At 42.6% G+C, this 25393-nt stretch overlaps 1 protein-coding gene across 4 annotated transcripts in view; it reads left to right on the top strand.

Annotated features, from left to right (window-relative positions):
• LOC138758705 (insulin receptor-like) overlaps positions 1-25393 on the top strand; it is a 229785-nt gene that overhangs the window by 98601 nt on the left and 105791 nt on the right. The window lies entirely within an intron of this gene.

Below are 25393 nucleotides of genomic sequence, written 5' to 3'. Positions count from 1 at the left end.
TGAATTTGTACAGCTGTCTGATACGAGCGGGAATCTCACTATAACTATTTGTGAAGCTACAGAAACTATGAATGACCATGTCTTAAAACTTGTACAACTACATGTGATTGTGATTTGTATTTATATTCCCTACCTTATACTTTTATTTAATACAGATTTTGGAAGAATGTATCTGTAAATCCCCTACTCTATTGTTTGGCTGTTGATAGCTGATTATAGTGGTAGCCAGCACATCCAGAAGCCGAATTAAAACCAGCCTTCCTTGCTCTGAATCCTATGTTCATCTCCACCTAGCCCTCCATTGCCATACCTGGTGCAGCTGAATTCCACAAGTGGGAACTTAGATAGATTTACACAGTCTACAACAAACCTGAATTGGCTGGAAGTTGTTTTGGTTTGGATTCGGAACACACCGGGAGCATGCGCTTCCTGAAATATTTTTGCTTCACAATCGCATTGAATTTGAAGATAAGTGGTATTGGGCCCAACTGGTCTCCTGCTCCTGATTATGGTCCTTATGAATTTCATTCCTCCTCGCACTCCTTTGTAATGCAATGCATTAGATCAGTAAAACAAATATTTTAAGTTGCTTCTTAAATAGCCTGTTAAATAGCCATTCATTGGGAATGATTTCATGCAATGTCTTCATATGGTTGTACTTGCTGTTGGGCACTCCATGCTGATTCTCCAGGATGATCAATGGCCTCCTTCCAGCTTGTCAATTTCTAAAGATTCCAATCTTTTTAAAATTGCCTGTATGTTGTCTGTGAAACTGAATGCAAAAATATGAATGTTTTCAATGACGATGTTTTGTTTGCTGAAGTTACAACACCGCAGTTCCTAGGTGTGTATGAGGTCAGAGTGTGGTGCTCAGAGTGCATTGAGCCATTTGCATTATCCATTATCCTAGATTGAAGAGAAATGCCTCTTAGTGAAATCATCTCCTGAGTTAACACTCGAATGTTAGGGGAGCCGGGAAATGCTCATGGCAACGTTTTGTTTGCTTTACAGCTTTTTAAATGTATAATTACATGACAATAAAAGGAAATTTTGAAACTTTGAGTTAGATGAATGTATGGAGTTTGTACCAAGGTTGAAGCTTTGATCTGTGTGATAGTACAGATCTATCACCAATGTACATAGTGTATATAGTTACTGTATCTAGACTGTGCTTACAGCGATTGGCTGAGAGCTAAGCCACACCTATTGTTTGGGCCTTAAAGGGTTGTGTCCCTAGCCAGGTCGGATCATTCCGGACTGGTCGGCCACCTGTGAAGAGCTCCGGTCTTTTGCTAATAAAAGCCTTGGTTTGGATCAACAAGTCTTTGGTTCTTTCGACGAGCTCTACAATTTTATTAGCAAAAAGAATTTTTTTTGAAAGGGATGGAGCGTTTAACTCGGCCAGAAAAACTTGATATCGACCCACAGTCAGCTACAGCCTTCAAAGCCTTTAAGTTCTGGCTGCTGAACTTTGAAAACTTCCTGAGATTCATTCAGGTAGAGGAGGATAACCAGCGTCTAACAGCATTGCTGTCTATGGTGTCCTTGAGAGTCTACGAGAACATCCAGGATGAGACCACTTACACCGCAGCCATAAAGGTACTGAAGGAACTGTATGATCAACCGGTGAACAGAGTTCATGCCCGGCTTGTGCTTGCGTCGAGGAAGCAACAGCCCGGCGAGTCCAGCAGGGCATATTTACAAGTATTAAAGGCATTGGGCAAGGACTGTAACTGTGTGGACAAAACTGCTGCCGAGATCACTAGCGACCTCGTCCGGGATGCCTATGTGGCCGGGCTCCGATCGAACGAAGTGAGGCTGCGTTTGCTCGAACAAGGGGTAGAAAAACTAGGACGTGGCCCGGATTGCAATCACAATGGAGGATGCAGCCTTAAAGTCCACCGAGCTCTCTAGGGACTGGACCCCTCGTTCTGATGTGAGTAAAGTGCCCTTCTACCCTACCCCTGACGGCCTGTCGGCTGCTGCTACCCTGCCCCGTGTGAACACGAAATGTTATTTCTGCGGGAGGGACAAGCACAGCAGATCCCAGTGCCCAGCAAGAAAAGCCAGGTGCCAGAAGTGCCTTAAAAACGGCCACTTTGCTGCAGTCTGTAGGTCTAAAATGGCCGCCAGCAAACACAGTGCCTCGTGTGAAGCTCAACCGCCACTATCCCATTCAAACTCTTCTTCCCCAGAGCTCTCGTCCAATGAGAGCGAGGGCTCCCCTGCACGGCAACGCCTGACGTCACGGAGACGCCGAACCCGGAAGGGGCAACCCACCGTCGCAACCATGGTGATGGCCTGCCTCTCGTCCCCGTGCGGAACACTTGACACTAACGCCGCTGCTGCCGCCGCCACAGCCACCCCCGGGGCCGACGCTGCCGCCGCCACAGCCACCCCCGGGGCCGACGCTACCGCCGCTGCTGCCGCCGCCACAGCCACCCCCGGGGCCGACGCTATCGCCACTACTTACCATTCACCTGCCACAACAGCACTTCCGGGAGGTTCTCCAACCTTCTCCTCGAGCGTTGACTACGTCATCCCGTTGCGTGACGTCATCCCGTTGTGTGACGTCATCCCGTTGCGTGACGTCATCGCGCAAAACTCGCCTGTCAACTGCTTCAATAACATTAAACCAGCAATGCTCTCATCCCCTCACCAGAGCAATGGAACTGATTAAAGTGCATGGACACTACACCAATTGCTTATTTGACTCTGGGTCAACTGACAGTTTTATCCAGCCAGATCTGGCCCTCCGTTGGGGACTTGACATTATCCCCACTACCCAGAGGATCTCATTAGCGACGAGGTCGCACTCGACTGGGATAAAGGGGTATTGCATCGCCACGCTGGAAGTACAGGGCGTGACGGTCACCCACTTTAAATTATTCGTCCTTCCCCAATTGTGCGCCCCAGTGTTGCTGGGATTAGACTTCCAGTGTCAGTTCCAAACGGTGTCCCTACACTTTGGGGGACCCCACGCCCCCCTCTCGGTCTGCCATCGCCCCACTCCCGAAGCACCCGAGCAACCCGCCCCCGTGCCCCGGGGCCAATCCTGCGGCCTTTCCACACTCCGGATTGCCCCGCCAGCACTCTTCGCAAACCTCACCCCTGGCTGGAAGCCTGTGGCCACCAAAAGTCGGCAATATAGTTACGAAAACAGGCAATTCATTAGGAGTGAGGTGCGTAGATTGCTGGATGAGGGCATCATCGAACCCAGTTCAAGCCCCTGGAGAGCCCAGGTGGTGGTTGTCAAGAATGGGGAAAAACTACGGATGGTGGTCGACTATAGCCAGACCATTAACCGCTTCACACTCCTGGATGCGTACCCCCTGCCACGCATCACGGATGTGGTGAACCAGATCGCCCAGTACCGCATTTTCTCCACTATTGACCTACGTTCGGCCTACCACCAGCTCCCGATCCGCTGCGAGGACCGACCATTCACGGCCTTTGAAGCGAATGGGCGGCTATATCAATTTCTCAGGGTACCATTCGGGGTCACAAATGGTGTCGCGGTCTTCCAGCGGGAAATGGACAGGATGGTGGACCAGAACGGGCTAACCGCTACCTTCCCGTATCTGGACAATATCACCATCTGTGGCCACGACATGCAGGACCATGACGCCAACCTAGACAAATTTCTTCAAACTGCCCGTCAGCTAAACCTGACTTACAATTTGGACAAGTGTGTTTTCCGGACCACACGACTCGCTATTCTAGGTTGTGTGGTGGAAAACGGGATAGTCATGCCAGATCCTGACTGCATGCGTCCCTTAATGGACTTACCCCCCCCACATACCCAGAAAGCTCTCAAACGCTGCCTGGGCCTTTTCTCTTATTACGCCCAATGGGTTCCAAACTACGCCGACAAGGCACGTCCTCTTATCAAGACCACCTCTTTTCCCCTCTCGACCGAAGCCACAGCGGCTTTCGATCGAATCAAATCTGACATCGCTGCTGCGACGCTGCACGCGATCGATGAGTCTGTCCCGTTTCAAGTCGAGAGCGATGCATCCGACTTCGCCCTGGCAGCCACCTTGAACCAGGCCGGTCGGCCTGTAGCCTTCTTCTCCAGAACCCTCCAGGGTCCGGAGAGTAGACACTCCTCGATCGAGAAGGAGGCCCAGGCCATAGTTGAAGCGGTACGTCGTTGGAGACATTACCTCGCTGGGAGGCGCTTTACACTGTTGACTGATCAACGCGCGGTCTCCTTCATGTTCAGCAACACCCAGCGTGGTAAGATAAAAAACGACAAAATCGCCAGATGGAGAATCGAACTCTCCACCTTTAACTATGACATCCTGTACCGGCCTGGTAAGCTCAACGACCCGCCTGACGCGCTCTCCAGGGGGACGTGCGCCAGCATACAGATGGACAGACTACGGAAACTCCATGAGGCGCTCTGTCATCCAGGGGTCACTAGGTTTGCTCACTTTGTCAAGGCGCGCAACTTACCCTACACAGTTGAGGAGATCCGCTCCATGACCCGAGCCTGTTCGGTGTGCGCCGAATGCAAGCCCCACTTCTTCCGTCCGGATAACTCCCACGTCATCAAAGCCACCCGCCCCTTCGAGCGTCTTAGCGTAGACTTTAAGGGACCCCTACCGTCGACCAACCGTAATACCTACATCCTTACGGCCATCGACGAATACTCCCGCTTCCCATTCGCTGTGGCCTGCCCAGACACCACTGCCACCTCAGTGATACAGGCCCTTCACAGTATTTTCACCATCTTCGGGTACCCCAATTCCATCCACAGTGATAGGGGGTCCTCATTCATGAGTGCAGAGCTGCAACAGTACCTTCTGGAGTGTGGTATTGCTTCAAGCAGGACCACGAGCTGTAACCCACGCGGTAATGGCCAGGTCGAGAGGGAGAATGCCACCATATGGAGAGCGGTTACACTGGCTCTCCGGTCTAAAGGTCTCCCCACCTCTCACTGGCAGGAGGTTCTCACTAGTGCCTTACACTCCATCCGCTCCCTCCTATGTACTGCAACAAATGCCACCCCCCACGAAAGGATGTTCCTTTTCCCGAGGAAATCCGAATCGGGAACCACTGTACCGGCATGGCTCACCGTCCCTGGCCCCGTCCTTTTGCGACGCCACGTCCGGCACTCAAAGAACGACCCCTTGGTCGACCGAGTGACTCTACTCCACGCGAACCCACATTACGCATACGTGGAGTTCCCAGACGGGCGGGAGGACACTGTTTCGGTGCGGGACCTAGCTCAGGACGCGGTAGACCCAGCAAACCCCCCAACTCCTTATGCTCCAGGCCCCGTGCCGCAACAGAAGGACCAACAGCACCCCAATGACTCGGGCCACCCTGCCGACAAAACGACTGGGGAATTGAGTGACGGAGCAGTCGCACCCGATGAGCCCGCTGGTGACACCACTCCAGCGACCCCAATCCCGGCACCACGGCGGTCACGCCGGATGGTCAGACCCCCTGACCGCTACAGTCCTTGACCTACCCCTTCCTTTTCATTCTCTCCCTCGTTTTTTTTTTTTTTTTTCCCGGGTCAATTCTCCAAGAAGGGGTGAATGTGATAGTACAGATCTATCACCAATGTACATAGTGTATATAGTTACTGTATCTAGACTGTGCTTACAGCGATTGGCTGAGAGCTAAGCCACACCTATTGTTTGGGCCTTAAAGGGTTGTGTCCCTAGCCAGGTCGGATCATTCCGGACTGGTCGGCCACCTGTGAAGAGCTCCGGTCTTTTGCTAATAAAAGCCTTGGTTTGGATCAACAAGTCTTTGGTTCTTTCGACGAGCTCTACAATCTGTTAAATATCTTGTCTACAGCCAGTGCAACCACAGCAGTAGCCTAAAACATCCAGCCCATGCCAAAGCCATGAGGCTTGTCAACAGCGTTTTTCAATTAATTTGGGAAGTCAGACAGTTGGGTAGCAAGAATGGGAAATCATGGTTACTTTACAGTTTACTACATTATGTTCCATATAAATATTGTTTCCATATTGTTTTCTTCTTTATGTGTTTACTGTCTAAATTATTTGCGCATCATTGCATATGGCTGATTTTAAATTGGTATTTGCAAGATATCACTCTTTGGCGAAATAGTATAGAATAAAGCTTCACACTTTGAACGTTAACTTTCCTGTTGTGCATCTCGTATTTTTTTCGATTTATAGCTTCTGCAGTATTCACAAGAGTCAGGAAAGCCATTCTGTCCATTCCATCCACATTTTTAATGTAGCACTGGGTGGCTCCAGTTTACATCACAGCAAAACATTTCATTACCATTAATATCCTATGATTTCAATAGCTCTGTAGTTTTAATTTGTAATGATTTTTTTCCCCCCAAGAGTATATGATTAAGGTAGAATTGCAATAGGGTGTCATTGTTTTAGAAAATTATTAACAAAATCAATCACAGAATTCTACTTTCATGTCTGTTGTTGGGCAAGTCTCTTATTTTTTGGTGAATTCTCTGTTTATGCTTCCTGTAGTAACCACAAACATTCCTCTTTCCATTTGAATGGTTTTGATCCCCTTTGCCCAGTGGTGCAGTTCATTTTCAACGTACTAAAATAGCTGAAGAAATTATATGGAAGGAAAGCTTTAGATTGCCGAGGAATTGGAGCCATTTCTAGGGAAAATGGGACCTCTACAAGCCAGAAAAGTTGCATCTGAAAAGGAACTGTGGGCCTGCAGGAATGTTTGATGTTGTTAAGAATTTAAATTAGTTTTACAGTGGTGAAGGAGGGTATGAGGACTGGACAGAGGGAAAAATGCCTAAGCTGGAAGCAGAATCTAAAGGTTGAAGGAGCATTCATGAAGGAAAAGGCAATTCTGTAGGATAACACAGGTTGAGTGAATGAAGAAGGTGCACGTCCTCACAACCATGGGTCAGTGAAAATAGCAATGATAACAAATGATGTGTGAACATGCAGAGTGTAGAAAATAATATTTATGATCCATAGCTATGAGATGGGAATGTGATGTGATGGCATAAATTAGTCTTAAAAAAGGAAATTAATATTCCTGATTTTTGTATTTGGGAAGGATAGTAAGAAAAGAGTGAAACACAAAAGTCTGCATACACTGATTGCAGTAAAACACAGAAATGCTGGAGGAACTTAGCCGGTCTTGCTAAGGAGGTAAAGATGTATTACTGCCGTTTTGGGCCTGAGCCCTTCTTCAAGAAATAAATAGAATGCGTAAGAATAAAAACTGAAGACTGGACAGGGGAGGAGTCCAGACCAACAAAAGGTATTAATTGGATTTGAGAAGAGGAGAGGTGAGAATTTATTTTGCCTCTGTGAAAGAAGACAGAGGGTAAGGGAAGAGAGAGAGAGAGAGAGAGAGAGAACTGGGGGAAAGGAGGAGGGTTTAACAGAAACTGGAGACGTCAGTTTTGATGCCATCTGTGGGAGGGTGCACAGCCAGAAAATGAGGTCTCGTTCCTCCAGTTTGCGGGTGGACTTAGTGCATGAGACCATGGACAGACATGTCAGCAAGGGAATGGGATGGGGAATTGAAAAGGGTGGCCACTGGGAGATCCACATAATTGAGGCAGACAGGGCTGAGTTGCTCAACAAGGCGATCTCCCAGTCTGCATCCAATCTCTCTTAAGAAGAGGAGACCACAATGGGAGCACTAGAAAGAAAAGAATTGATTGAAGAGAATATAATGGAGCTGAAGAGAGAAAATAGCATGGAGTCAATGAGAGAATCTGGAGTTGAGGAATACTTCGGTGAACATTGTAATATTGGACAGTCTGTAGGTCAATAATTAGTAGAAGTATAGACAAGCAAATATGTATGGAGATTATAAAGAAGTGCAAAAACGAAAGGATTATGTTATGTCATCCCAATATAAATTGAAATAGCAGTGGTGTTAACGGCAGAGAAAATGCAAAATGTCTAAATTGTGTTGAGGACAATGGAGCAATGCGTTTCACATCCAAAAACCAAGTGATTACTAGATCCGATTGCATCAAATATGTCGGAGGTATGTTCACCAAACTTCATTAGGAGAACATTTCGGTGATGGTGATGATTAGAGTAAGACAGAAAAGAAGAAAATTATTTGGAGAGTGGCCAATTTGTGCAGTAAGTGCAGATTTGGCCCAGGTAATTAGAAGTGAAAATGTATGAGAGGTATTGTAGTAAAAACAGTTTAAAGGAGAAGATGGTTCCAAGAACAATTGAAGCACATGGTCATAAGGAACAAAAAAAAAATCCGGTTCTATGGATGATGAAAGAAACAGAATTGAAAATACAGCAAAAAAAGGCTGCTTGGGACAACTGTTGAGTTCTAAATGAGAGCAAGACCCAAGCTCATTGCAAAAGAAACCAGCAAAGAGAGCAAATGAAAAGATTAGCTGCTGACATTAACTGGGATTCCAGACATGTATCCCTGGTATCTGGAATTCAAGCAACTGACAAAAAAGAAATCGAGGAAAAATACATTTAAAATATTTAAATAAGAAAAAAATAATACAAGGTAAAAAAAAATGCAAGTTTAAAAGAGTAAAAATAAATGTTCTCTTAAGTAAGCCTTTATTGAAGATGGAGCAAATATTGAGCCAATGGAGGGCCTTGGTCGTGCTTTGCTAGAAGCAGCTGTTTGAATAAAGTTGAGTTTGAATAAAATGGCGTTGCCCAGGATGAAGTGCTAGTTGATACCACTTGCGGTTGGGGTGACTCTCTTAATTCCTTATCTCCTTAGCAAGAGTCTTCCCAGTCAAAGGCTTTATCTGCAGAGTTAAGGGTGGTGGGGGGGGGGGGGGAATTAATTATCTCTAATGTTATTGATTGTCTTTTGGGCTGCCCAAGGAAGGGGGAGGAACCTGCAGATGCAGTGACGGTTATGTTTTCAAAGAATATGTCTGAAAATAAAGTAAAATGCTTTAAGGCTTATTCATCCAAGCGAAGTTTGTTCACTGTAAGTACAATATAGCACTTTTGTCTTTTGAACTGTTTATTCTTATTATAGGTGTATTAAGGTAGGCATTGTCACAGTAAGTCTCAAGCATAGGCCCCAGATTCCAGGGTTTTACAGTATATTTTAAGAGGGAAATACTATACAGACAGAAGTAAGATTCTTCATGTCAAAAATGGGAACATATATGGATAATGGGACAGTGTTAAAATACTGCCAACAATTTGCATGTTTTCTCTTCTGTTCCCTGTTATTTAGCCAAAGTTGTATCCATATATCCTACTATTCATTTCTTTCACTGATTTTGGACTGATGGAAAGTGAATGTAGAGATTCCTGGGATCAGTGCCAACGTTTATTAGTTGATTTACATTAATAGCGTAGATGAGTGGTACATGCCACAATTTCTCAATTTGCAGATGATTCGAGACTTGTCAGTATGGTGACCTATGAATAGGATAGAAATAAGTTGCAGAGGATATAAACAGGTTGGTAGAATTCCTGGCAGATGAAGCTTCATATGAAGACATGTAAGGTTTGTTTTGGTAAATGAGGAGGCAATGGAGTCCTACAGCATAAAAACTGGCACACTGGCCCAGCTTGTACATGCCATGCAACATGTCCTGAAAGTATAGGTACACAATTCTGTGTTTTATCTGGAGAGGCATAAATATAAAAATAGAAAAGTCATGTTGAATCTTTATAAAATGCAGGTTTGGCTTTAACTGGGATATTGTGTTCAATCTTGGTTGCCTCATAAGAGGAAGGAAGTAAACACACAAGGTCTTCAAAAATATTTCAAGAATGAAGGACTACTGTTAGAAGAATAGATTAGTGAGGCTGGAACTTTTAATACAAGAATAAGCTGAGGGAAGATTTGATGGAAGTAAATAAAATGAGGTATGGTCAGGGTGAATAATGGAAGGCTATCCTATGGGTTGGGGGTAGTTGTTAAAGACTAGAACAGGAACAGGCAACTTTTTACCATGCGTGGGCCAGATGGTGTGTTGAATGGCAGACTGCACTGATGCTACCATAAATAAAATAAATACTGAAACACAGACATTATGTAATTTAAGTTTTCGATAGTCTCTGCTTGAAGTACGTAATGTACAATGTATGAATATAACTGACGATAATTTATCAAAAAACAATACACAGAAAAAGTTCAAGCAACGAGATTATCCATATTACTTCCAAAAACTACAATAATGCATTTCAGATCAGGGAAGTTATCGTCAAATCTGGAAATGCAGCAAAAATCATGTGTTAGTCATTAAAATGTCACAATTTCAAAAAAGACAAAAAGGAGAAAAGTTGGTCACAATGAAAGCAAAATAACTAACCCCAAAACAGACAGCAGATCAATCAGTGGGGAAACTTGATTTTATTTGTTGATTGAAAGCATTTCAATATGGGGTGACATAGTTGATGCCAATAGCAAGACAACATCTAAATAGGCATTTGTCAAATTTGTTCTCAAGTGGTTCTTGGTGTACTTCATTTTTGAGAACAGTTGCTCACACATACATGTACTGCCAAACAGACTCTTGACTTGACGCGACACAACTCTGACGTGACATGAATTTGAATCAACGTGACGTGAATTTGACTTTTTTAAACTACTTGTATCAGCGGACTGGGTGCACACAGTACTTTTGCATTGGGTTGTGGGCCGGATAAATTTGGATCATGCCCATCCCTGGACTAGAACATGGAACATTACAACACAGTACAGGCCATTTCAGTCTGCGATGTTGTGCAGATCTATGAAAACCTCCACAACAATCTAATCCTTCCCAACCTCACCTCTATAACCCTATATTTTTCTTACAATCATGAAAGTGAAAGTGTTTGTACCAGCCTTCACCACCACCCTAGCAATACATTCCACCATTGTGTTTAAAAAACAAATCTGATTATTAATTTTTAAAAAAGTTTAGACATGCAGCACTATAACAGGCAAATTTGGCCCTACGTGTTCATGCTGCCCAATTTCCACCTCATTAACCTACACCTTGGTATGTTTTTGAAGAGTGGTAGGAAACTGGAGCCTCTGGAGAAACCCCACGCAGACACAGGGAGAGCGTACAAACTCCTTACAGACAGCGTGGTATTCAAACCCAGGTCCGGTCCCGATCGCTGGCACTGTAAAGGCGTTGCACTAACCGCCACGCCAACCATGAAGCTCTCTCCTAAACTTTTCTTGCCCGTATCTAGATTGAGATGGCCAGCTAAATTCATAAACTGTCCCTCACAAAGCCATGCTGATTATCCTCGAGATGACTATGCATCTTTTTTTTTGATATTTTATTTATAATTTTTCAGAACTCACAGTTCCAATAATTCAAACTACATTCATCAGATGTGTATATATACATTTCTTCTGCTGAGCCTGGTTTTGTTCCCCCCCCCCCTCACAACAGAAAACAATAAAAAATGCATTAACTATTTAAATAAAGAAACAACTTGCATGAAAAGGCAAAAATGCTTATTTAACATTAAAAACAAGACACCACCAAACAAAGACAAGTAACGAATTAAAAAGGAAAAAAAGAAAAACACATTTAACCACAGGGTCTGCCGTCCTCCAAATCTCTTACATTAATTTTGGCTTAGCCTGATTAGAATGAATAACCCCCCCTCCCACTCCACCCCCCGCCCTCCCCAAGAAGTGGAAGGACAGTGGGGTGGTGGTGGGGAGGCAGTAAAGCACACTATACTTTGCACCTATATAATGCAGGTATTGTTGCCAGATTTTCAGAAAGGTTTCATATTTTTTCCGTAGAATGTAAGTACTTTTCTCCAAGGGAACATCGCTCTGCATTTCCGTATTTCAGTGCAATGCCAAGATGAGAATCCAATTTTCAGGTAACCGCTATGTACTTCCTGGCCTCCGCTAATGCGAACAACACAAATTGGATTTGAAATATGGACAGCTTCATTGTAAGCCTAATGTCCATGATGTTTCCCAACAGGAATAACTCTGGGTCCTGTGGAAACTCTACCTATGATTTTCTCTAGGACTTGGCCTAGCTCGACTCAAAAAGGGCCTCACCCTGGAAATGGCTATGCATCTCTTAAGTCTAAAGGTCACTGGTATTAAATAAGAGAATTAATGATGGTGAGGATTTTAAAAATTACACATGTAGTTGAAATCCTGAATGGATTGCCTGCTGCTAAGTTGAGGCAGGATCCATCAGGTTCACGTAACAAGAAGAGTAAAAGGGCACTGAACTAAGTTTTACAATATTTTAAGAACTGTGTTGCCATTGAGTGAAATGCTAGATTTGTGGAATATTCATAGTGTGCTTTGAACTAGGGAAAGATCAAGGCATTTAGCTTTCATAACACATTTAGAATTTGCCCTTTAAACGTGCTTTTAATGAACTTCCAGCTCCTGGTCCAAGGATCTTTTATAGACATGGGGAAATTTTACGAAGATGGAACAGTTCAAAGAAAAAAATGTCTTTGCCCCTCTGATGCATTTGGATTAGTTTCTACTGGTGTGGACGTTATAAATGTTTCTTCACACCAAGATAGGATTCAGCTTTGTTTTGAAGAAGTCTGAGCATCACTTTTGGCATGTAACACAATGTTAGAAGTAGTTTGGCTTAAATAGGGCTATGCTTGTATTCTATAACTGAGTGACTACAATACAATCTTTCTATTTGTAGGAAAGAATAGGGATTGAAGTATTCTGAATGACACTGGGTTTACTGTTGTGGTCACAAAGGAAGCTTTAGTTTTTGTTTTGCTGGAAGTAAGCTGCCAGTTTGAGTGTTAAAAGGAAGGCACTATAACTGCATTTGTTTAATTTTAGTTTCTCCAATGTAAACTAGCAACCAGTGTTGTTCCCAGCACAATGTTGATTTGTGGCAAAGAGCCCATCTCAAAACAGTCACCTTTTTTCAGCTTTCTTTTGTGTGATAGGAAATGGCATGATCTCCCAAATGTTTTCCCACGTGAGGGTCATGCAAGTTGCTCTACGCTCTGGGTCATTTGCTGTTCTTGTATTAGGAAACGTGATCTAATGTTGTAACAAGTGTTTTTCAAAACACAGTGCTGCACTGTTGCTAGGTAGGCCAGGCAAGTCTTTTGTTATATGAAATATGGTATCAAAATGCTATTTCATCCAGAGTTGAGCAAGAATGTGTATAGGCTTGCTGATTAGATGACAGAACTTAAAGACCATTTGTTGTTGACGGTTCTCAGTTTTGGAAAAAGGTACACACAAAGTCCATTACAGTATATAACGATGTTCCCTTTTTCTGAAAGATTTTTACATCCCATTCTATTGCTTTTGCTCTCCAACTCAATTTTAGCCCTTATCTGAATACTTTTGAAGTGGATGTTGAGTTACGTATAAGCTCTCATTCATTGTCAGCTCCACTTCTATTTTGTGGGAGCCGAAGCTGTTTTGGTGCCGTGGGAGTTACCAATTATGTTTTGACCCCCACCATTCCTTGGCACAAAGGGGCTGATATTCCCCAATGGATTTTTACATCACAATGCATTTCATATAAATGAATTCAGAGTATTTCTGTGATAAATTTGAACCCTCGTCCCCTGACCATCTTCATTTTTTTTATCTCTGCTTCTCTTGGATGGAGTCTCTCGACCTCTGCCCCTTCTTGCCTGCTGTTCCCATTTATTGAGGCAGTGTTTGAGATTTGTCATTGTGGACCATGCCATTTAATTAAGTCAGCTTGCATTGCCTATATGTCAAATGAGGAGCAGATCTTGGTTTTTAGTGTTCTGATGGACCATTACTTGCCATTAATGGAACTGCTTAAAAAGTGCACTTTTCAATACAGTCATGTGCCGATAACGTCTGTTCAGGCATCGTCTGTCTGCACATGCGTCTGTTCAGAAATCCTGATTAGAGAATGGGACGTAGCGGACATAGCTCGTAATTGAACTTTGCTCATTGATCCTCTCAGTCACAGCCACAGTTTGTCATTGCTGCAAAATGCTTCTTGTCACATACACTGACAGAACTGATGTCACAAGACTGAAGAACTCTGGGCATCCAGCAGGTGCTGCAGAAAATGAGCTTGATTCTATTTCTCCAGGCACCGTGTTCCAGTGCAAAATTAATGACACACGAAACTGTGGCCTAGCAGGTGATAATTATACCAATTATACCGCAGCACCAAATGTTGCTGTCATGAAATGGTTTAATTACCCAGGCACCCATGCCACTTCTAATCACCTGTCATTAGTATATATATTCTTCTCACAATGTCCAAATCACACAATGTCCTATTTCACGGAATGCATCGTGGACGTTAAAGCAATGCATGACTGTAATTGGTAACCATTGGTCAAAGATCTATTGTTTAGCTCCACATTCCTTTTTTCCTTTATAAAACAAATGCTCTTAAGTCACTGTCTCAAATGTTTTCTTTTTTCTTAGGCAGTTTTTCAGCTGAGAGGATGACTTGCTTCCATTCTTTAAGTTCTAAGGGGACACTAATTGGTTCTACAGGTGGAGCAAGAAGTGCGTGACAGAGGGTAGATATGTAGTTTGTAGGACCTTTGTTGACCTCACCAAAGCCTTCGACACCGTGAGCAGGAAAGGGCTTTGGCAAATACTAGAGCGCATCGGATGTCCCCCAAAGTTCCTCAACATGATTATCCAACTGCACGAAAACCAACAAGGTCGGGTCAGATACAGCAATGAGCTCTCTGAACCCTTCTCCATTAACAATGGCGTGAAGCAAGGCTGTGTTCTCGCACCAACCCTCTTTTCAATCTTCTTCAGCATGATGCTGAACCAAGCCATGAAAGACCCCAGCAATGAAGACGCTGTTTACATCCGGTACCGCACGGATGGCAGTCTCTTCAATCTGAGGCGCCTGCAAGCTCACACCAAGACACAAGAGAAACTTGTCCGTGAACTACTCTTTGCAGATGATGCCGCTTTAGTTGCCCATTCAGAGCCAGCTCTTCAGCGCTTGACGTCCTGCTTTGCGGAAACTGCCAAAATGTTTGGCCTGGAAGTCAGCCTGAAGAAAACTGAGGTCCTCCATCAGCCAGCTCCCCACCATGACTACCAGCCCCCCCACATCTCCATCGGGCACACAAAACTCAAAACGGTCAACCAGTTTACCTATCTCGGCTGCACCATTTCATCAGATGCAAGGATCGACAATGAGATAGACACCAGACTCGCCAAGGCAAATAGCGCCTTTGGAAGACTACACAAAAGAGTCTGGAAAAACAACCAACTGAAAAACCTCACAAAGATAAGCGTATACAGAGCCGTTGTCATACCCACACTCCTGTTCGGCTCCGAATCATGGGTCCTCTACCGGCACCACCTACGGCTCCTAGAACGCTTCCACCAGCGTTGTCTCCGCTCCATCCTCAACATCCATTGGAGCGTTTACATCCCTAACGTCGAAGTACTCGAGATGGCAGAGGTCGACAGCATCGAGTCCACGCTGCTGAAGATCCAGCTGCGCTGGATGGGTCACGTCTCCAGAATGGAGGACCATCGCCTTCCCAAGATCGTGTTATATGGCGAGCTCTCCACTGGCCACCGTGACAGAGGTGCACCAAAGAAAAGGTACAAGGATTGCCTAAAGAAATCTCTTGGTGCCTGCCACATTGACCACCGCCAGTGGGCTGATAACGCCTCAAACCGTGCATCTTGGCGCCTCACAGTTTGGCGGGCAGCAACCTCCTTTGAAGAAGACCGCAGAGCCCATCTCACTGACAAAAGGCAAAGGAGGAAAAACCCAACACCCAACCCCAACCAACCAATTTTCCCTTGCAACCGCTGCAATCGTGTCTGCCTGTCCCGCATTGGACTTGTCAGCCACAAACGAGCCTGCAGCTGACGTGGACTTTTTACCCCCTCCATAAATCTTCGTCCGCGAAGCCAAGCCAAAGAAAGAAAGGATAATACATCTCTTCTGCTGCAGAATTTATATAAGATTTCCATATTATCCAAAGGAATTGATTCAAGATTCTCAACATTATTCTGAATGCTAATTCCACTTCATGCAGTCATGGACTAAGGAAACGGCTCAAAGGGCTTCTTATCCCAGGACACTGAACAGCCAGTTAACTGCGATGCCAGTGAAAAAGGGGCTGATGTGAATGTTCATTTTTTTTCAAGGAGGCATTAAACACCTTGAATCTGTTGTTTTTGCATATAAATAGCAATCACCCACATTTTTCGTTGTGGGTTAATGAAAGACCGCGATGTGTTATTGTGACAACTTGGAGAAGTTTTTAATGCAAAATTTGAAACGTGTTCGCCACTTTGATTCTGAGAATTTGCCTTCTGTGAACTATGATATTGGATTGCATCCAATAATGTCTTCATGCTATTCAATTAATTTCCCCTTCCTTCAGTTCTTCTGTCTCCTGTGGACATAAGCTGCCCTCCGCAAAAGTTGGCAGGCTGTCAAAATTCTGGGTGGGGGGAAGGAAGAGAGGGGAAAGGAAATCACAGTCATAGCCAATCATGCCCTTAACTGATATCCATGCACGCACTTCCCATTGGGCCACAGGGTAGGAAATGATGGCGTGGTTATTTTGAACCTTTCCCATGTCCACCATTAGTGGTCAGTATATTGGTGCATAGACAAGGAATTTGTATAAATTTCTTGTATTTCAAAGGTTAGTTTTTGTCTTGGCAAGAAGTGATTGGATATAAAATTGAAGAAATTATAAGGGCAGTAGGACTAATTGAATAGCACTTTCCAAGAGCAGATGAGGAAAAGGGGCTAAATGGTCACTTTTGTAATGAATAATTCTAATTTTAAAGAAGGAATGAGTGATTTTTGAAGTGATGTGGCAAAATTAATTTAAAATGTTTTGGAGAAGGAAAATTTCCTTCAAGATTAGTTTTTCTTCTTTCTGGTTTCAATGTTTCATAATTCAATGCAAAAGAGGCAATTTGGAGCATTCCAACATAGTCCTCTCTTCCTATTTCACTTCATTTATTAAATATTTATCCCTGCAAAACACAAGTGGTTTCTGCCTCCACGCTCCCCATGAAAACAGTAGGACAATCCTCCAGTGAAGGTTGCAGAGTTGAAATTAATTGCAACAGTGGCTATTGTGGACAAAGAGCTGGTGGTCCAAGTTGCCAGGAAATAGATGTGGACTGAAGACTATTTATACATTGTTTTTCCCAGGCAATTTATTTCCACTTTCACTTTAATACATTCTTCCTCAAAAGTCACATTGTCTTCAATGCCTTTTTAGTATTGATTACTATATATACACCCAATATCGCACTGTTAATAAGTGGTGTTCTTCTTCGCCCACAGGAAAAAGAATCTCAGGGTTGTATGATTCTTGACAATAAATCTGAAAACTGAATCAAGAAAGCATCAACAGAATATACAACTTTTAAACTAGCCATTTTAGGACAATGGTGCAAATTAGACCTCGTTTTGGAATCTGACAGAAAAATGTTTCATTATTACCGTAAAGTAGGAGAGTTAATAATTAATCCAATCTAGAATTTGTGAGGGAAGTTCTTTAACCAGATAGTTTGATGGCCTGGAAGTGACTAGGCCGTTGCCTATGTGGATTTGAGAAGTTGAACGAGCATACGAAGAAGAAAAGAAGGGTTGATGAAGGGAGTTGACAGGAGGCTTGTGAAGAATAAATGTGGATTTGTGCTGTTCTGTAGAAATGTTGTTATTTTTAAGAATAATTCTTCAACGCAGGCACGCCAACGCACAGAACAGTATGTTCTCTGCTAATTTGTGGTTCTTTTGTCAGGATAAGCACAGAAGTCTTAGCATGCAAGTGTGTGTGTGTGCACAGTGGAAACAAGAGAGAAGATGAGCGTTGTGCATAAAGCTTGCGCTCATCTTATTTTATTTGAACGTAGAATATTTCAATGTACTTTTTGATAGTTGGCATTTTTGTGCAAAAATCTTGATGATCAAATAATTTGAATGAAGAAAAATGAGATATTTGTTCTTAAAGGATACCAGTTATCGGATAATTTCAAGGTGTCATGCTTGCCTGTACGACTGTGTAGTGCTCTTGCCTCTGAGCTGACCTTTCGGAGTATTAGTTTCTGTAACGAGGTGCGGACTCTTGAATGAGAGGTGCTCACCAAAAACAGTGACAAGGAGGTGCTGGAGCTACCCCATAAGGTTCCACGAGTGACCCCTGGTGGTGCCAGAGCTGCCTCCTGAGGTACTGGAGCAGTACTGCACCCCTGGAAACGCGAATCCAAGGTTCCATCAGACAGGTCAAACGAAGCTTCGAGGCACAATTTCAAGAATAACTGGGATGATGGTCGGATGTTATTATTATGGCTATTCATATATGGGCAAGTAATGGGTGTGCCACCACACCCCTGATTTGTATATTGTAGGGCGAGTTATTTGCTGTAATACTCACAATGTCAGACCTGCTGTTGAAGCTGTATCACTCAAATGGCTCAAAAGCAGAAAATGCTAGAAAATAAAACCAAACACAAGTACTGATCATCGACCTGAAACTTTTTTCTCTCTCTGCTAATCCTTGCTGAGCAACCCCAGCATTTTTTTTTTAAATTTTGCCTTTATCATCTGCATATTTTTGCTTTTAGAAAAATCAAGTCACTTAAGAAATCAAGTTGGTGGTGGCTACTACTTATACTATGGGGTGATGGTCATGCAGTCAAATGACTGGTTGAATGGGAAGGGAGTTGGCTGGATTGGATTAGTTGAAGATCCCAAGAGACAGGAATAGCTGCCTTGTGAATTGAACATGAGCAGAGGAGATGGGCTTTTTTGTGGGGTGGGGTGGGGGGGGGGAATGTTATTGCATGGATCTTGTGCAGCATGAATGTCATTTACCAGCCTAAGCTTAAATATCTCGTGCTTTTTTTTTGGAATGAGAACATACGCCTCTTCATTCTTATGTCTGACTTAATGTTGGACAACAATGATAAAATTAACTGAAATCGAAGACCAAAGGAGGTATTTAAGGAAAGATAGAATTATGGCGTGCACAAAATGACTGCAGAAGGTGGGGATCTGAAAAGACAGTATGTGATACCTCACAGTCCACAGTGAAATATAGCTAATAAGCTTGCCCGTGATGAGTTCATGAAATTTAATGTAACTGTTCAGGTGCATAGATGAACAATGGGTGAGATTAAAAAGATGTTTCTAATTTAGATCTAGGCATCAGCTGCTCCTATACAAAGCTGGAGTTGGGAGGAAGGTGGAAGATAGATGCACTATTTTTTTTCCACTCAGGCTGATTGGTCAAGAACCGTATTATCACAAATACAGCTTTGACCATCGAGTCTATTCCACCATTCAACTCTTTAGCTGATGTATTTTTCCTATCGACTCTATTCTCCTGCCTTCTCCCAATATTGTTTGGCACCCTTACTAGTCAAGAATTAGACACCTCAGCAACTTGTCATCTACAGCCATATGTGGGAATAAATTTCTCTTTTAATATGTACTGCACATCCTGGTTGTTGTACGGAGGCTTATATATTACACCCATCAGCCTTTTTTTCCCCTCCTTGCAGTTTCTCGATTCTGCATCTTCTGATCCTATGTTCCTTCTTGCTCAGGATTTTGACTAACAGAGCCTCCCCACCTCCTCTGCCCATCTCCCTATCTGTTCGATAGGATGCGTACCCTTGGATGTTTAGCTCCCAGCTTTGATCCTCCTTCAACCCCAAATCTATTATGCCACAACATTGTACTGCCATTTTCTAATTGTTCTTTAAGTTGTTTCGTATACCGTGTACATTTAAATACAACACCTTCAGTCCTGTTTTCACCATGCTTTTTCTCACATTATTCTCCATGTTGTCTGAGGGTGAATTTTTATCCCTTTCAGAACTTTCTGTCCTTTTTGTTATCTTGGAGACTTTTGTAATCTCACCTGTGCTCTCCTTCCCTTTAGCTTTAACCATTATTTTCCAATCTATTGAACCTATCCCACTATTATTTAATTTAAAGCCTTGTCCACAGGTCCAGTTATCCAATTCACTAGGACCCTGGTCCCAGCATGATTCAGTTGGGGCCTGTATCATCAGAACAGCTCTCTCCTTTCCCAATATGTGCCAAAATCCCATTAATTTAAAACTACAGTACTTCTCCCACACCAATCTTTAAGCCATGCACTTAACTTCTGAATGTTATCAACCCTGAGCCATTTGGCACATGGCTCAGGTAACAACCCAGAGATTATTATATTTTTGGTTCTGCTTTTTACTTTAGTCTCCAGCGAAATGTCTTTCCTCGTTCTGTGTATGTTGTTGGTACCCACATGGACCAGGATAACTGGATTTTTTTAAACCGTTCCTCTCTAAATCACTCTGCAGGTCAGATGGGATGTTGCGAACCCAAGCACTGGGCATGCAGAGCATCCTTTGGCACTCTCAATCCTCGCTACAGAGAGTTGTTTCTATTTCCTTGCTATGCTGTCCCTAAGTACCACCACATTTCTCTTCTCTCCTTTCTCTTGAATAGCTTCCTGAACCACGGTGCCATGGTCAGGTTGCTCCTCCCTCCTGCACTTCGCATTCTTGTCCGTATAGTGAACAAGAATCTTCAACCTGTTGAACGATCTCGAGGCCAGAGGCTCCTCCAACATTACATCTTGATTTCCACTACCTACCTCACGAGTAGTCATGCCTTTTGTCTGTGACTGCAAGCTGAATTAGAAGTAGTGAGTCTAAAGGTTGTGACTGCCTCCTGAAATGTGTCCAGCTAACTGTTCCCCTCCCTGTGGTGTCAGTGTTTTGAAGCTCACCTTCTAGGACATGTACTTCAAGCAGATAACACTGACTGCAGATGTGGTCAGTTCGAATCACAAGGGGGTTCACCAGATCCAATATCATGTACAGGACATCACCTAAGTCTGCATCCTGATTGTACAAGTTGTAATTTGGTTTCTTTTATTTAATTACTATATCCTGGAAATCTGGTTTTGGTCTCAAGTACAAGCCCACTAAGCAATTTGAGTGGTTTAAAGAGCAAGTCCAGGTATTGAAATTTAGTATGGAGACATCATGCATAATTATTTTACACAGAATAAAAGTATTCCTACATTTATTACAGGAAGCATTTCAATGACTGTCAGACGAGGGTAGATCTTGGAAGATCTTTGAAAGTTTGTTTAAACATGCTTGTGTATGTATCCTGGGAATGAGAAAATGCTTGGTTCCCAACATACCATTAGCTAGTTTATTCCTCCTTGCCGATGTCACTCGCCTAGCACGTCAACAACAATCTGCATCTGTGCTTGACTGATTTGCATGTGGAAGCTCATTCAGGAGACAACAATATGTGGCTGAAATCAGGGCATGAATGGAAGGAAGTGGCAATGACATGAGTCACCACAAAGATAAACAAAATTAATAAATGAATCAGCTGATCCATTTGAAATTAGTGAGGAGGAAACAAATCACCTCCTCTTGGTTTTACTGCTTTTCCCATGGAGATGCTAATATTGTTGTGATGGCTGCACTAGAATATAGCTGGGAAAGAATTGTTTGGCCTGCAACAGGATCTGGCTACTCCAATAGGAACTGGTCTCCAGAGCATCCTTACAATTTTATTTTAAAGGGCAGTGTTATCAGTGGTTCTCCAGAATTCCTGTGGAACAAAACAAAACTGGCTGTTTTTTTTTTGGGGGGGGGGATGGTAAATAACCACAAAAATCCTAAGTTAGCTACAGTTGATTTTTTTTCAAACTTGGAAGGAGTGTTTGCTAACATTCCAGTTTTTATTTAGGACAAGCTATTGGATTTCCCTGCTTCATGCATTTATTTTAAAACATTTAAAAAAAATATTTAATCCTCTAATGTTCAAGTGCAGTGAGAGCTTGGAGTTGATTTTTATTGCTGTTTTCTTTCCTGCGCATACACTTTTCACTTCAACAGCCCCTTCCACAAACATTGACTTTATATTTCTTAATCCTCTATAGCTGATAAGTTGGCAGTTTATAGATTAAAACTTTTTTTTAAAGATCAATATCACTTCCTGAATTTTGGATTGCAGTATTTCAAGTTTGTTTTGTATTCATCTTTTGATATTTTAGATCATTTATTGACGTATTAAGATTTGAAAAGAACTTTGTAGTGAGCATGCTAGCTGACATGTTAATAAATAATGGGCTGAAAGTTATGCGCAAAACTGAACCTCTCTGTTTTTAATTCTTGGCACCGTTGTATCAAGGCTGTAATTTAGTGAAGTTCAGGGAAGGATAAAGTTTTTTTTTAAACCTTTGATTGAGCTGAAAAAAAAGGTCCTGGAAAGCTGAAGTAAAATCCAAAAAAAATTGTTAACACACACAGTAAGCTGTCAGTGTCTGGAAAAAGGAATAAACAGGTTAATCTTTAAGATAGAAACCCTTTATTGGAATGGGAGTTGTGGGGGGGGGGGGGGGGAGCACTTGACAACATTACAGCACAGTATGAACCCTTTGGCCCAGTATGTGGTGCCACCCTCTATAAACCTATTCCACCCTCTTGGATGCACTCAAAGCATGGGAGAAAAGGCAAAGTTACAACATTTGTCAAATACTGATACGTCTAGGTGCTGTGCATGAGTAGAGATTGCTTGCGTCTGTAGAACACAAGAGGGTCAAAGTGGTCCCAAAAATTGAAGAGAGTGGAATTTAATGGAAATGGGCAAAATAAACAATGGAGCTCTGGGGGTGGCTTATGGCCTGGAGCATTAATAGAATGGTGAGAGTCTGCATTGCCTTGGAAATTTACCATATATATGGGCAGATAGGATGACCCTGGGATTTCCACCTAAAATGTAAGTTTTGAGTGATACTCTTTGTACAAGATGACCCCCAAATCTCGCACCTACCCCTGACCAGTGGATGCCTTTAAAAGCAAATCACAATATTTTTAATACCAAATTACCCTGTAAATGTTTTAGTTTTATTAGAATATTTTAAAGTAAACTACTGTTGGTTCCTAGAACAGGCCATTTTAAAACTGTATAGAGCCTACGACAGTTGGACTGGGCAGATGGACCCCACGGGGAACGCTGAGATTTCATTGATAACTAATAAAGCACACACATAATGGCGTCGGAGATGCGGGAAGATGGCAATAGTGTTGAGACTTAGCTGTCAAGGTTTGGAATTTAGACCCGGCAAGAAAGACAACCCCAATTTTGAGGTGACCTTTTTAAGTTTTGAGGTATATATGCTATTTTTAAAATATAGCAAAAAGCATAAAGAAAATTGTTATTAATATTTATTAATATAATCCAGGGAGAAAGAAATTGCTTTAAGATATACTTAATACAAATTCTAATCAACAGTTTCAACTGCAAGCTCAAGCTGAAGTGGATGAAAAAAAAAGGCGAACTTGCAGTATTAACCCCAAACATCTGGAAGGCTCGGCTGCCAACAGACAAATGCTAGAACAGGGAATTCAATTAAGGTGAAGAGATCTGGTGTTAAGCAAGCAAAGGTTACTCGAAGCAACTCATTCACCTGTCTGTCTGCTCTGTAGGTGCAGCTGCTGTTGTGGATACAACTCTCTCACCAAGCACATACATTACAGAGTACTCATCTATATTTGAATGTGACCATTAGTTTTGTTGTTTAAAAATTGTGACTGGTACTCAAATGGCCACAGAATTGTACATGTGAAAATATCTTAATGACAAATGTGGCAATGCAAAATGTGGCCTCCTATATCATTATGTAATAAATTAGCCCAGAAATATTTTGGGGAGTTGGTCCCAGAAGGGACTATTTATGCAGCTCCGTTCTTAACTTAAGAAAATTCCAAAATGCTTCACTAACAATGAAGTTTTTAATCATTAATGAGAAATGTAGCAATTTGAATTTAGACAGGTTACATATGTTCAAGTGATATAAAAGACCATATAATCTATTTTACCAAAATAGAGATTAAAGTGGAAAAAACAAACTGAGGAAAATTCCTTTGCAATTGAAATTTTGGACATGATTATGTTTGGGACAAAGACACTATATTCCCTTTATTTGCCTGTGCTCCACAGTTTTAAATTTGTAATCAAACAATTCACATGTAATTAAAGTGCACATTCCAACTTCTGTTTTAAGTTATTTGTATACATTTTGGTTTGGCCATGTAGAAATTACAGCACTTTTTATACATATTTCCCTCATTTCAGGGCACCATAATGTTTAGGACCTTTGGTTTCACAGGTATTTGTGAGCACTCGGGTATGTTTAATTGATTCATTGCTACAGGTATAAGAGAACTGGACTTGCTTCTAAACATGATCACCTTTGGAGTCTGTAGTTGCCATTTTTCAACATGAAGTATGCCAATGAACATTAAAGAAGTAATGATGAGGATGAAAAATAAGAATAAAACAGTAAGAGACATTGCCCAAACATTAGGATGACCAAAATGAACAGTTTGGAACATGATTGAGAAGAAAAACTCTATTGGTGAGCTCAGTAATTGCAAAGGGGCTGATATTCCAAGGAAGACCTCCATTGCTGATGACAGAAAAATTCTCATCATAATGAAGAAAAATCCCCAAATGTATGTCCAATAGATCAGAAAGCCCCTTCAGGAGGCAGGTGTGGATATGTTGATGACTACTGTCCGCAGAAGACCATGAAAGGAAAGAGAAGCTGCACTGCGAGACGCAAACCACGACAAAGGTGGCCTATTTTGCATCTTAGACACTTCATTTACACCTCCGTATTTTGTTCTTGCCATCACTCTGATACAGCTTAATCTTATTCTCATCTGACAAGACCTTTTTTTCTGGAATTCTGCAGGCTCTTTTAAATACTCATTGAAAAACTGCAATCTGGCTATCCTTTCTGGAGCTAACTAGTGGTTTGCATCTTGGAGTTTAGCTTCTGTATCTCTGTTTATGGTCTTCTGCGGAGAGTAGTCATTGACACATTACACCTGCCTCCTGAAGAGTGCGTTTGTGGATTTTTCTTCATTATGATGAGAATTTTTCTGCCATCAGCAGTGGAAGTCTTCCTTAGAATTCCAGTCCCTTTGCGATTATGCTCGCTCTTCTCAATAATGTTTCAAACTGTTGCTTTTGGTCATTCTAAGGTTTGGGTGATGTCTCTTCCTGTTTAATTCTGGTTTTTCAGCCTCATTAATGACTTTTATGACTTTTATTGGCACAGCAATTCAGCTCCATCATTTGAATCATGGCTGATGTACTTTTTCTATCGGCCTCATTGTCCTGCCTTTTCCCTGTTAGCAGATCACTGCAATGAGTGAATCAATTCCACATCCATGGATTACGAGGTACAGATCCAGGAGACTAGTGGGATATTCTTAGCTTACCTCTAAGTACAGTTTCATCAATGCTGAGGAACTGCGACAGCACACAGGACGCAACAACCTGCTGGATTGACATCTCATTCATCCTGAAAGTTCATTGGGTCCACCACTGATGCAACATGGCAGCAGTGTGCACAATCGACATAATGTACTACAGGGAGTCGTGGGTTATGGGGAGAAGACAGGAAAATGGGGTTAGTGGGAA

This window comes from Narcine bancroftii, chromosome 3 (genome assembly GCF_036971445.1).
Source record: "Narcine bancroftii isolate sNarBan1 chromosome 3, sNarBan1.hap1, whole genome shotgun sequence".
NCBI classification, from domain to species: Eukaryota; Metazoa; Chordata; class Chondrichthyes; order Torpediniformes; family Narcinidae; genus Narcine; species Narcine bancroftii.
The sequence above is the reverse complement of the archived record's forward strand: the minus strand, read 5'-3'. Positions and strand labels throughout refer to the sequence as shown.